General features: G+C 34.9%; 1 pseudogene; it reads left to right on the top strand.

Annotated features, from left to right (window-relative positions):
- Positions 1-3216: 3216 nt before the first annotated feature.
- LOC118601441 lies at positions 3217-3335 on the top strand (annotated as a pseudogene).
- Positions 3336-14702: the final 11367 nt, after the last annotated feature.

The raw sequence follows: 14702 nt of genomic DNA, 5'->3' as shown, positions 1-14702 counted from the left end.
GACTTTAAGTGCCTTATCTTATAACTCTGCATTTTTCACAGTGCCTTGAGCATCTACCTGGGGCAATAAATGTTGATGATGAGTATGAATAGAAAAATGGCATCACCAACTGCTTTATGATATGTGAAGTGTAACACCACTAAGTGTAACTGCCATAATGCAGTCTTTATGAATGTCATCAAGATGCCATATTCTTTGCATTTCCCAGAAAGAATCTACTTACACTGAAAAGGATTAATAAACCAAGTAGACTTTTCTGAACATTTTATTACATCATTGGAGAAGGCACTGTATATCGCCCCCACAGCACACATTATAAATCCCTATTTGACATGTTTCTTTTCCTCCAGTACTTTCATCCAACCTCCTACTGGGGTTCTGGGAATATACTGGGACATTAGATTTACCATTTGTCCTGAGCTTCCTTCTATACCTCTAATACTTCTATCTCTTTCTTATGCATAGCAATTTAATTTTACCCCAGACTCTCCAAACTTTCGTATGCATACTTAATGGCTCAGTTTAAAAGTTCTCCCCTGTTGAAAACACCTATTTTCCTTAGTAGAGTATTATAATTAACTTTTTAAAATACAGAATAAGAAGAACTAGGGAAACAAGGAATGCAAGAGATAAACTGTGCACTGATGGGTTTCAGGACACATTGTCCCAAACTATGGCATCTTTGCATATTAAATATTTTAAACTACAGGAGTCTGAGAAAACAGCAAAAGCAGGAAGGTGACTCTAACCTTTCCCCATAACTTGGTCCCTGAAACAAGTTATAACTTCATAACCTCATATGGGAGAGGCATCTGCCCTCAACCTAGAGGAAGGAGCATTCTTTATATCTGAAGGCAAAGGGTCATCCAGAAGAATCTAAAAACAAAAAAACAAAAAAACCAAACAGGCCTTGCTAAATTTCCCCCAGTTACTATGCTAACTTCCCACTCTTTAACCTGTCATATTTCTCCACAACCATGTACTCTTCGTCAAATCTAGCAGAAAATACTAAGGTCTGTTTTTTTGAGTCTTCATTTCCTTATGAAGCCTCCTGTGTCACATAAAACTTACATTAAACAAATTTATTTGCTTTTTCTCCAGATAATCTGTCTTTGCCAGTTTAATATTTGGACCCAGCCAAGAGCCCTAAGAGAATGGAGGAAAACTATTTCCTCTCCTACAGAATATATATGGAAAGGCTGTATATTTACCTTACAAATCTTATATTTGGTGGTGATGTAAGAAACGAGTTGTACTTTGCAAAAGTGCTATTCCTCAAAACACAGTTGACAAGTGCTGCCCTGCATTTGGGAGAAAAAAAGATCTATAGCTGTGTATTGATGAAGATGCCTGGGTTCTTGACAGAAAATTCCATGGGAACTGCAAAGAGAGACAGATTACTACCTTCCAGTAAGGAAACTTTGGAGATGAGCACATCGCAATTTATTCAAATTTTTTCTACTTTTATCTAAGATAAAAATGATATTGAAATGGCTCCAGGACAGCTTGAGTCAACTTTTAATTTCTTTTTAGATGTATTACCTGGGAAGACCAATTTATTTCTTGAAATTACTGTTCTTACTTATGAGCTTCACTTGTAAGAAGACAATGAATTTGATTACCAAATAATTGACATGATATGAGCATTGCTTTGCATTATAAATTGAAAAAAAAAGTCATTTCATATTCACTGTACCCAAAGACAAACCAGATTACAATAATCATTTACAATATAATGTACTTTCTAGGAAGAAAAATATTTCAAAATCTGTATAAGTGATTACTGACTATGCATGTAATTATTTTAGCACCAAGCCAAAAGACTGTTTCTACAACTATTATATTTCTTCCCTCAAACATTAAAATAAATTAAATTTGGAAATGAAAAATCACTTGGAAAAGGAATGTCATAGGGGAAAGGTTTTAGAGACAGAAAAAATTAAATTTTAGACAAACTAAAATGGAAGAAATCATGGGAAATTAAACTGAAATGTTCAATATGCCTTTGCAAATGGAGTTGTAATTTTGGAGAGAAATTGGTGTTGGGGCAGGTTTTGGGGCATCATAAAAATATAGTTGGTAGTTGGAATTGGGGAATGACAAGCAAAGAACAAGGAGGGAAAATTACTCAGGATAAACTTTGTAAAAGACATTCATTTTAGACTCTGAATGGAAAAAAAAAAAAAAAAGCTATAGGTAACAAGAAGAGAATTGGAGAAGGACTGTTTAGCAGAATTTGAATTCATCAAGGTTAACAGCTGAAGTCCAAGGACATAAGGAGATGCTGCTGATGACGTTGATGCAGCAATCAAGTGAGAACCACACATTCTAGTAGCTTGAAAGAAAGAACATAATCAAGCATAAGAATATTAAGAGAGGACAGCGAAAGCTCTTTGGTTGTTTCATTTTCAGATACTGAAAACTAATCCTGTTTATATGTAGAAAAAGAGAAGCTGAGACTATGGAAACTGAATGAGTGATGGAGGGCCTTGAAGCAGTCAGTCATAAGAGATAGGGAGACCAGCCCAATTCCATGGAGGCATGAGATGTAGGGAGAAGAGACCTGGGAGGAAGTGACGGATGGAGCGCAACATGACCAAAGATGCGGAGCAGCTCTTGTAAGACTGTAAAGATCATAGTTATCAATTTGGAAGTCAGGGAAGGCAGGGTAAAGAGTCAGAGAAGAGAAAAAAGGTCACAAGTAGCCTCTGAGAAAGTTAGTTTAGGGTTGCACAAAATAGAAGTAAATGCCTTGTGGAACTACATTAATGGCCAAACTAAATTTGTGTGACCCTTTAAAAGGCTGAGGCTATATTATTTTACCTTCTCCCATCAAGCCTAGTGGTTGAGAAGCGGAAGAGCAAAGAACATGAGCTGAAACGGTTGCAAGTGTTATCAGTGCATGTGGGAAACTGAGGCAGATCAAAGAACGAGGAAACTGTAGGTGGGAAAAATAGATCTCTAATATTATGAAGACTGGAGATAAAAGAGTGGGAGGTGTATGATGAGCTGGACGGCAGCCAGTAATGTAGATGTGACAGGCAGGCTGGAGTGATGACTCCTCTTGGCAGCAGTGAGGATAGAGTAAGAGGGAACAAATGAGGACATAGAAGTCTCTGAAGGAATACAGGGCTGCTGATGAATGGTTGTGCCATTAACAAAGGCATAAAGCCAGTTGATGAAGTCAGATTTGTTTTCAACATAGAAATTTAAATCGTCTACGGCCATGCCACCCTGAACAAGCCCGATCCAGTCTGATCTTGGAAGCTAAGCAGCATCGGGCCTGGTTAGTACTTGGATGGGAGACCGCCTAAGAAGACCAGATGCTGTAGGCATAAAAAACTTTTTAAAAAAGGGATTGTAAACTGACGAGTTTCTTGTAATCTGTGAGGTCAACCAAGGGTTGCTTTGCCTAAAAAATAAAAATAGATAAATAGAAACTGAAATCATCAAATTGTAAAAGACATGGATAGACTAGGCATTAAAAATCTAAGCCAGGAGCAGAAATGTTGGAAGGTATGCAAAGCGATCGGTGATCTTATGGCATGCAATGGGAAATAGTTCTCTAACACATTGAATATCCAAGTTTTCATACACATAAACAGGGTTCTGTGTTATTCATACAATAGGGAAACCTAACTTTTCCCACACTCGAATACTCGGCTTAATGAAGATCTATCTAATACTCTAATATTCTAGAAGTTACTCAACCCATACCCTAAACTTCACTGGGTTTTTAGATGTTTAGTTCTTCCTTCCTCTGATTTTGGAACCAGCACACCTAAGGCTTAAGTTTAGTCATGTAAAGTGCTGTATAAAGTGATCTTACATTGACATTTGTGAGGTTTTCATTTTCTGTTTGCCTTATTTGTCTTAAGCTTTAGGGAGACTGTATTTTTTGTACCACATGGAAAGGAAAGTTTAAAACAAAAATGCTTCTAATGAACCCGCCTTTGCCAACACAAGATGTTTAATATTAAATCAAGATATGATTGTAACCTTATATAAGTATAAGCATTATTCAGCGTGGTAGTTACCAAAATTTATTTTCCTTTAGATCTGATTTTTTTTTATCACAAACACACTATGAAAATAGTGTAATAAACCTACACAATGTCAAATGCAGCAGTAGGTAATGTGTGACTTACAACGTATCATTGCATTTATATTGACAAGACCACACTTCAGGCAGAATTCTTACATTTGTGTTATATACATCTCAAAACTTAAACAATAGACTAGAGCATATTACAGAAAGGGGGTACATAAACTCAGTACATTTTGTTTTGGAGAGTATAAACATAATAATGTCTCCCATATTAGTTTAATATAAAAGCTACTCAATAGAATAGGTTATACACCTAAGAAATTTAAAATAAAATGAAGAAATAAAATACAGTTTTACTCTGTAAAATCTTAGGCAATTTATTATGTTAAAATTAATCATTATTTATCATTGCTTAATAAGACCTTTGTCAAATAAGGTTTTAGACTTGTTCACATCAAAGACTTTTAAGATTCAATAATCTATAACTGATATATTTGCAAATATTAATTTTTAAAACAATTCATTTTCTATTGTGGACACATCTAAAACTATATTTCTTTTAGGATGTTATCTTTATGGTACTGGTGTTTACAGAATAGTATTTAAAGAAATAATCTCAAAAATAATGAGCAAATTGTGAGATGAATAATATGGATGAAGAAAAAATAGCAATTTTCTAAGATTCATTCCATTTCTAAGAATGTTTTTTCAACTAGATATGAGGCACAGATGTTACAGCATCCATAACCATATTTTACTCATCAACCTCTTCTCTCTGCTATTCCAATCTGCTGTTAAAAATGTCTGCTTCCTCCCTCTGAAACCCTGACAGGATGCTTTTCTAACTTTACAAGAGATCTTTTTTTGAAGTCAAGGTAATTACTCTATTTTATTCCCTCAGTGACATTATAGCCACCATAGAGCCTAGATTCTAAAAATTAATCTTTGTTTAAAAACGTTTTTAAGAGTACAATTTAAGCTTTCATTAAATAAAAATTTCATTCATTAGAATGATGAACTAGATAAAGAGTAATTTTCAGAAGGTATTACACCTTGATTTTCCATAGTTTTCATATCCCAGCATCTACCCCACTTTCAAGAAATTGATATCCCAGTTTAGAAGAAAAAGGGAATACATCTGAAACAAAGATTAATTTGGTGCTAAATGCAGTGGGCCAACTAAAATGCACTCAATGCCAATGTGAAAGACTGAACTGGAGTAGTCAGGCTAGGCCTAAAAGAATTAATAGAAGAGCCAATTTAAAAAGGGCGGGAGGCATCACCTTTTATGATCATAAAAAGAGTTAAATCACCAGGCCGATATTCTTTTATCTGTCAAAACAGCAAAGCCTACTCCACATCTGAGGTTGCAGGAAGAGAGATTATCCTAACTTTCTTGTCTTTTGCTCTTGACTTTGCTTCATTTTATTAGAAACCAAATCCAAATGCTTATTATGTAAAATAAAATGGAGAATTCACTATTTTTTTTTTTGATGAATTTGGTCAGTTTAGATAATCCTGAACAAATCTGTTTTAAAAAAAAATGGAATCTATTTTGTAAAAACTGAAAGTATAGAACAAAATGGTCCTGAATGAAGCAAGACAAGAAGGAAACCAGACTACACTTTTTTCTGAAGGGGCAGGATACAGACTTAGCTAAAGATGGCTGTGATTTGTAGTGATTTAGAAGTACTTAACTTGTCAAACCAATCAAACATAATCAACCAATATATATTCCCATTTGGCAAATTTTTCATTTGGGAAATAATTTTCCATAAACATTCTGTGTAAACAAAATTTAAAAATCATAACGAGACTTCCCAATCAAATCTGCCGCCCCAAATAGAAAGTAAATTTTAGTGGTTCACCTGACAATAGCAGCAGGATCCACCATATGGCATTAATGGGTCTGGGACGCTGGGTTTCATCAGTGCAGGAAATTGCTTTGTTGGAACTACCATGTTGGAAATCATCTGTCTCTCAGTAGAACATAATAAATTTTACATTGCACAATAAAAGGGGAGATCTTTATCATCCACCTTTCTTAGAAAGGGACATCATTCCCAATGTATTTCAAATTCAGTTCATCTGAAAAGGAATTTAACCTGGACATAATTTTCTAAGGTATGGGTCATGGCCTGATCCCATTTCTGAAAAGAAACCTATACTTTGTAAGTACTATACTTAGAAATATAAGTTGCAATACTTTACATGTAAATCCATAACAGACAGTCTCAAGTCAAATTAATTTCTGAAAATGTGCTCTATTGCATATAAGGAGGCAGAGTGGCTACACATTTCCCACTGAAACTAGCAGTGAGCTGCTCTGGGGATGTGGAAGATGCCCTAGACCATATGCTCTCTCTGTTGCCTAGGAAATTTACTAAAAAGAAATAAGCACTTATAGTAATGGATTTATCTCTTGTACAAAACAAGATTTAAACAATTCGACCCCAGTAAAAATTCTGAATTCCAAGATTAGGCAGTTAGAGTAAGTACAAAGCTAATAGTTGTTGAAAAGAGGACCCTCGACTCCCCCCTAAATTCTGGACAGTTGTCTTCTAACTACAAAATAAAAGTACATTTAAAGGTTCAACCTTTCAGTCTTATAAGAATTAATTGCTAGAATAAAAGCAAATGGTTCTTGAAGGCTCTACAGTGTTTATTTTCATCATGCTAATTTAGTCACAGGGGTTGACAAGACTGCCCTTACTTAAGGACCCAGATGCTTCAGAAGTTGGATTCATTTTCATTAAAATTAATTTAACAATGGCTTTTTAAAAATACTCCTACTTTATAGAGTGAGAAAGATCCTTGATCTTACTGAGAACAAAGGATTCATAGCAATCATTCACCACTCGGGGGATCTAGGGTTCTCTTTCAAATTGTGTGGCAGCTGGTCTTGTACTACCACAGCCCTCTACGACTTTGAACTCCATAAGGAAAAGTGTGTAAGTCTCCTTTTTTTTTTTATTCCAACTTATGTTTTAATCAAAATACCTGGACATTGTTTTGCATACCTTCCAATAATTCTGGCTCCTGGCTTAGATATTTAATGCCTAGTTTATCTACACCCTATGATTTTGTTTAAAAAAATAATGGAGTGGGGAACTATTTTCTTTTGCTTAGAAGAAAATCTGGTTCTTCAAACCACAAGATGATAAACTAAGCTCACAGGTCAACTTAATCTATTAAAAAATAAAGCCGCTACCAGGAAATACATAACTTAAAAAATACCAGGATAAAGAGAATACATGATGTTTCTTAAAAATGTTATTAGACACTATGTAAAATACTATGCAAATTATTTTACAATTACTATCTTATTTAATATTCCCTATGAAGCAAATACTATCTTGTATTTCTACAGATGAGTTTTTCCTTTGAAAATTTACAAAAGTGATGTCAAATTTACCATTGTTCTTTAGCAACAAAGAGGTCATTTTTCACTTTTCTTTTTTGATTTCTGCCATACAACTCACTCACATGGGAATCCTATAACTGAACTAGCTGCTGAGCAACCCTTGACATAACTTTTGCTCAAATATCGGACCCCAGTTATTACTTTTAAGATTATCTCACTCTAGCCAGCATAAAGCACAGGTTTAAGATCACCCCCTCAGTGGTTCCTGCACTATCTGCCTCATCACCACACAGAGTGTTTGTAAAAATACAAACTCCAGAGCCATTCCATAAATACAGAACCAGAATCAATGGGGGCCTGGCAGTCTGCAGGTCTGACAAGCTCCACAGGCCATTTTTAAGGACACTAATGATAAAAACCATAGCCTCTACATGACTCATGCCCCAAACTCGTTATTGCATGTCATACTCAGCCATCTCATTTATTTTTTATATAAACCCTATTTCTCCAGACCCACATGATCATATAAGAGCTACTTTAAGTGTGTCAAATAAATGTCCATTTTTTTTCTGTACTCAGTCCTAAATATGTATTTGGTACTAGAATTTCAGAGATGTTTCTTATGTTGAAGTTATAGCAGAATCAAAAAGAGAAAAATTATTGGTGGGGGTGTGTGTGTGAAATATTGGTGATCCACCAGGCCACACATTACAGGAGATCCACACGAATCCTGCCCCACTGAATTTCTCTCCTCAAATGTTAGCCGTAGAAGGAAGAGCAGCTCTCCAGTGTTCCAAACTATGAAATGCATCTGAATTCCTCAGAATTTTTAAATAATCCTAATTGGCCAAGTCAAAGCTGATTATTTTTTAACATAGCAGGTAGATCTCAATAAAGACAACGGTTCTAATTTCATATAATCTATCAAAAACAAACAAAAAAAGAGTTTATTTGTCATAAAAGATAGTTTTAGCATTTTTTATTCAATCGAATTAAACATAAAACTACAAAATAGTTTAATGGCTTATATATATGAACAAAAGTGCTCACTATTAAAAATTTTATCCCCAAAGTTTTGGTACCAGAGAAAAAGGAGGAAGGGGGAAGGTAGATAGGGTAAAAGGAGTCAAATATATTGTGACAGAAGATTTGATTTTGGGTGGTGAACATACAATGCAATATACAGATTATGTATTATTGAATTGTACACTTGAAACCTATATTATTTTATTAACCAATGTCACCTCAATACACTTAGTAATAAAATAAGTTGAAACTCTCCAAAAAAAAAAAAAGAAAAATTCAAAAACATTGAGGAATGTAATGATTTAACTCATTCCCCAAGTGAGGTTAAAAAAAGAAATTTATTAATCTGGTGGTGTATACATAGAACATACCAAGCAAGGCAGTAAATAGAGATTTTGGCATATAGAAGAAAAATATACTTCATGAGATTATCCATCATTTACTACTTGAGTAAGACCTAAAATCAAATAAACATCAATGCTCCAGAGTTTATTAATGTGTGCCTGATCAGATCAGCACGATTGATGAAGATAAAGGTCATAGCATTGATTGTGCTTTCTGGTTCTCATTACCACCTGTTAATCCATTGCCAGGGTCTCTAAAAGTAATAAAAGCCAAAGAGCAGAGAAGAAAAATATCTCACTTAAATCGAATCTTTCTCTTGGAAGTCCTACTCAATGTGGTGATACTGGAGGCATTCTTCCCCCAGCCATCCAACTCTTTTGAAAGCATTTCTCCTCTTCTGTTTTTTAATTTCCTGCCTTATTACAATTATTGGCTCCTTCTCCTGCAAACTAGCCTGAAAACAGTCCTAGCCAAGCACAGCTACATTGATTTTTTTTTTTATTATATACCAAGCTATTCTTCTCTAAGGCTTGATTACTGATTTCATGCTAATTCCATAATTTATATTTAATATCACTTATTTAGAGAACCTTCACATCCAAATACACACAGCTAAAAAAATCTTCCTCCTTTTGAATTTTTAATCATATTGTTGCAGCTAATAACACCCTCAACCAAAAAAACAACTAACGTGAATGATGTAAGTGGTATAATTTTCTCAATGTCTTCTGTTCTTTAACAATAATGTGTAACCTAGTTTAACCTATGGGAACATTTGAAATAAAAAGTATCTCGACATTTCCTCTATGGGGCAATGCAGCCTAAGCAATTGAAGGTAACGCAGTTAACAGCTTTCAGGCCTCCCTGAAATGCCCATTATTGTACACAGTATAGATAATTTAACAGCAATTCATTCAGGGCCCCACTGACAAACAGTGAGCAATGGTGTTGTAGCTTTGCCACATCGTTTTCTCACACCCATGTCAGGAAATGTTAATTCCTACCATCAGCTCAGCCAAAGTTGGGTTCCCAGCTTTTCAATGTAAATCTCTGGAAGCAGCTTTTAGGGATTCTCTTCCAAATGTCACCAGTGTGTAGATGTCAGATAAGTGAACAACACCTCGCACAGTGAAGTATCACTATTACCTAAGAATAATAAGTCTCAAACATACCACATAGAAATGGATCAAAGCATAACAAATAGTATCGATCTATGCCACCGCCTGAGATAGGGACTCCAAGAAAACCACTTAATAAGAGTCTCAAATCTAAACTGCTGGCTTTCTCTCTAAATGAAAGTGTTAACTTTTTGGATATAATTATTTAATCCATACTCCAATTTTTTGACCTGATTTGTCACTTTTTTCTTTTCAGTATTATCAAAGACCTGAAAAATAAAAGTGGCCTGGGCTTCTCTTTATATCACTAGTCCTCAATTCATTCCATACTTGTCCTCTGCAATGATGCCATTTGGGGAGATCTGTGTCTGCACTGAGAGGCAGGCCATCTTCTTGTTGTGAAGTATTACTCTAGAATCAGCCTTAGGCAAAATCATGAAGAAGGCAAAAGTTCTCATAAGCAATCAGCCTTTGTCTTTTTCTATCTTGTTGACCCCATTCATTCCCCCTATGTTCCTTTGGTCTCTAACCTATAAAAAAAATTACTGCTTCAGTCTCTGCCCTTCTTTCAAGCAAGTATCTGAAAACTTTTTCATTCTCATCTAAATTTAATTCCATGTATTACTTACTCAAGAATTTGCATTTGAGTTCTATTTTTAATTGATGAAGAGGTTTGTTTTACTCTTATAAAAAAAGATGAGAAAGAGTAAGAAATAGGCTGTCAACACACACACACACACACACACACACACACACTCTCTCTCTCTCTCTCTCTCTCTCTCTCTCTCTCTCTCTCTCTCTCTCTCTCTCTCTCTCTTGCGTGAACAGTAGATAGCAAGGAGAGGAATGACTGGCCTGGCCTAAGATTTGTTAATCTTCTGTGACAAGCAGATATAAAAGCATACACATTGATGAGCGAAGTGCATGTTCAGAAAAACCAGATGACTTTTCAAAGATTGTACCCTTGAATGAACTGTAGAGTACTCTTTGGGGATAGAAAAGTTGCTGTGGAGAAGCTACAAACTATAATAATAACACCCCAGTGTACAACGGGTACATTAAAGGAGAAAGACATGAAATCAGTTAGAGAAACCTTGGATATAAAACTTAGTATAACCACAGCTGTTTCATTTCCACCTTTTCTCCCTGCCTTTCACACCGAAAAGCTTAATAATGTCCCTTGGTTTAAAGCAAAGATATTAACCTGTAGAAATGCCACAAATATCTACATTTTCATATATAGTGCTCAAAAAAAAAAAATTAAACAGAAACAACAATTTTTTTAAAAAGCTTGTTTTTGAAGTAGCTACAACCTCTTTGTTTATTGCTCAGCTGTTTGGGCTGAGCAGTAAATGATATAGACCTAATTTCTCTTATTCAGACACTAATTAGAAGAGACTTTGGGGAAAATTTCTCTGAGTAGCTCCTGCCCTGCACAACTCATAGAGAGGAAATGCACAGGAACTCATGTTTATTTATTAGGCATCTATTAAGTGCCAAGATCTGTGCTCCATGTTTTACATGTGGTCTCATTGAATAGTCCTACTAATAGGTATTTTAAAGATCAGAAAACTGAGGCTCACAGAGATAAGGTAACCCATCCCTGGGCTCACTAAGCACTCATTATCAACAGCACTTGTGGTGAATGGAAAAAGTGTGATATGAAAAGAATCCCAATCTCACATTAATGAGAAAATCATTTAAATTAAATGTTTTAGTTCCTAGGTTATTTACTATATAGTAACATTTTCGAAATTAAGCAATCAATGAATTTAAACTATTTTCAAACTACAAACTTAGAAAAAAATCTAAGTAATCAGATCATAGAGCAACCCATACCTCCACCTCTCCTTAAATCCATATCCTCTCTGCTCTTAGACTTCATGTTGTTTAAGGGAAGTTCTCTGTCTCAACTTCAAATTGCCAAGGGCATGTGGTTTGCAAATTATCCTCCAGAAAGGATGAACTGTGCAATGATGAACTGTGCCTCACTGAGAAAAATACATAAATGAATCATGGCAATATATGGTCAACCCAGACCAAGATGAGGGATGAAATCTGTTAGATTTTATAAAAATTTGTAATATTCCTAATTAAAAATATATTAAGTGCATTATATTGCTATTAGTGGTTATATTTACTTACTCAAAAACAGAATAGACTTGAAAGTCAATAAAATCTTCAAGTTTTCTCACATGTACTGCTGTTAGTCTGATGCTTTGTACATGAAGATGAGCTAGAAAAGTCAAACTGCTTCCTTATTCCTTGACTTGGATCTAGAAGCAAATCTGAGTTGCTACAGGGTTTTAAATGTATCTCATAAACATATTTTCCCCCACCAGTTGAAAACTCTTCTTAAAATTCATCTATAATGGTGCATAACCCTTTATCATCTATTATGAACACACATAATTCTGGGCTAGTTTTAATTAAAAGATAAGCCTGGTTTATAATTACTAGTATATCTGCATACCAATAATGGGCTCAGAAAATCCCAAATAAGAGTTCTATAGAGCAGAGTAAACAAGACTTTGGCAAATTTTATAACAGTGCTATTGTGCTTGGCAAATCTTTTCTTCATAGATCAGATAAAGTTAAACTTTAGATCAATTTAGGTTAAATTATTCCCTCATTTCTCATTAGTCAATCTACATTTATGAGGTTGTGTACTGGAATCACCATATTTGTTTCTGCATAGTTTGCTCCAACTGAATTATCTTGCAACATGTAGTCTGAAGTTTTCTCTTCCCCCCAAGAAATTCCTAGTCACCATGTCAACAACATCTTGCTTACCTCATATTCCACTGCATCCTGAAGAATGCTGAGAACCCTAGGCAAAGGTCTATCAGCTGGAGAGAGTGGAGGGAATGGCGAAAGGATGTGCTGTCTTGGTTGTTCCAACCAAGCATATGCTCACTGCACCACTAACACCATAAAGAAATTTCTGGGAAACTAGGGTGGGAAGATTGGCATTAATGAAATTGGGAAACAAAGAATCATCTAGGGAGGAAACTAACAAAATCAAGTGATTTTTTTAAACCCAAGTTTTCTTTTTGCTCAAAACAAACAAATAAACAAACGAACAAAAAACATAATGTATATAATAAAAAACTCAAACACAGAAGTACATTAAGCAAAATTTTACAGCTCCCTCCTCCTACTTCCCCATTACTCAAAGGTGACCACTCCTAATTTTGTTCTCATATCTTCACTTTCCAAGAATATATGATCATACATAGGCCCATACTATTCACACCACAAAAAGGAATATATTTTCCATATTATACTACAACACTCTTCTCTCTGAACATAACTTGTCTTTTCATGTCAAGATATACACACATTTACATACATATGTTAACCAACATTTAATTATATAGCTATACTATAATTCATAATGTATTTAACATTTTTCTCTTAATTAACACTTAAGTTTTTCCATTTTTTTCTATTACAAACAATTATAATAAACATCCTTGTACACCTTTCTAGAAGGGGAAGTGCTAAATAGAAATTTTGCACATTTTTAATTTTAGTGGGAAACATCAAAGACTATACTAGTTTACATTCCTGGCAGCATTGTGTAAGAGTACATGCTCCCCACATTCTTTCCAACATCGGGTATCATTAGCATCTCAGTCTGTTCCAATCTGATTAGGAAAAGGGAACTTCTTAATTAAAAACATATTGACATGTCAGCAGAGCTCCTTGTTTAATCTGCTGGATGATTCTTTTGATATTACCATATGATATTTAAGATTATAATGCTGCATGGTAGAAACACTGAATTGCAGAGTTTGAATAGCCTGGGAGCTAAGGAGAATATGCGCATCTCTCAAACACCTACAGCACTGCTCTAGGCAGACCTCTGAACACTGCCCTACAACACCCCACTACATTTCACCATGACCCAGGAGTCACCATGCTTCCTCACCTGCATGTAAATCAAAATTTTACAAATTCAAGAAACGAAGAGACAGATTGTTCTCATACCCAAACCTTTAACATAGAATCCTCAAAACTGGTTTTAAATCCATCTGTGCCAACACTACTTCAATAAAGATGCTTCTGAAAGTAAGTCAGCCAGCACTAGTCTCCCTCTGGTGTCCAAGATTTCTGGGAAAAAGATCAGCCAATCCCTAAACACTTCCTCTAAATTCTAACTCTGGCCCTCGTAAAATTCTATACAAGATCATCTGTTTATTTTGTTCACTCTGCATGAGAAGTATAGCTTTCCATTGCTTAATAAACAAAATAGTCAGTTTTTTGTTTTTTGTTTCAGATATTTAGTAGTGGTCTCTTCCTTGAACAGCATATATGGTATATTAGCATAAAAACCATAAGGCTAACTAACTACCATACTCCCTTTATTTGCCACATAGTAAAATTTGCCACCTGCTTCTTTCCCTATGAAAATTTCAATCTCCAGCACAAACTGGGTGTTATCAAGGGAACCTGTGGTGACCAATGAGAAATTAAAGCTTATTGCTTTCTCAATCTTATTATCCTCCCCAAAAGAAACAGAGTCATTACATCCTAGATTAAGAGATAAGAAAACTTAAGCCCCAAATAATGTAGCTCTTTTAAGGCATGCAGTTTAAAAATAATGTAACTAGAATTTGAATATCGATGCCAAGCCATCTTAAACCTAAAGCTACACTGACATACAGGTCTATAATTTCTGACTTCATTCTTGTTTCTAATATCAGCGGCCAGCATGGTACTGAGTGCACAGTAATTGTTCAATAAACTTTGTTGAATAAATAAAAAAGAATCCTATGTTTTTTATTTTTTGTTTTGT

This window comes from Rousettus aegyptiacus, unplaced genomic scaffold (assembly GCF_014176215.1).
Source record: "Rousettus aegyptiacus isolate mRouAeg1 unplaced genomic scaffold, mRouAeg1.p scaffold_m13_p_3, whole genome shotgun sequence".
Classification (NCBI taxonomy): Eukaryota; Metazoa; Chordata; class Mammalia; order Chiroptera; family Pteropodidae; genus Rousettus; species Rousettus aegyptiacus.
This window is presented reverse-complemented; position numbering and strand designations above follow the sequence as displayed.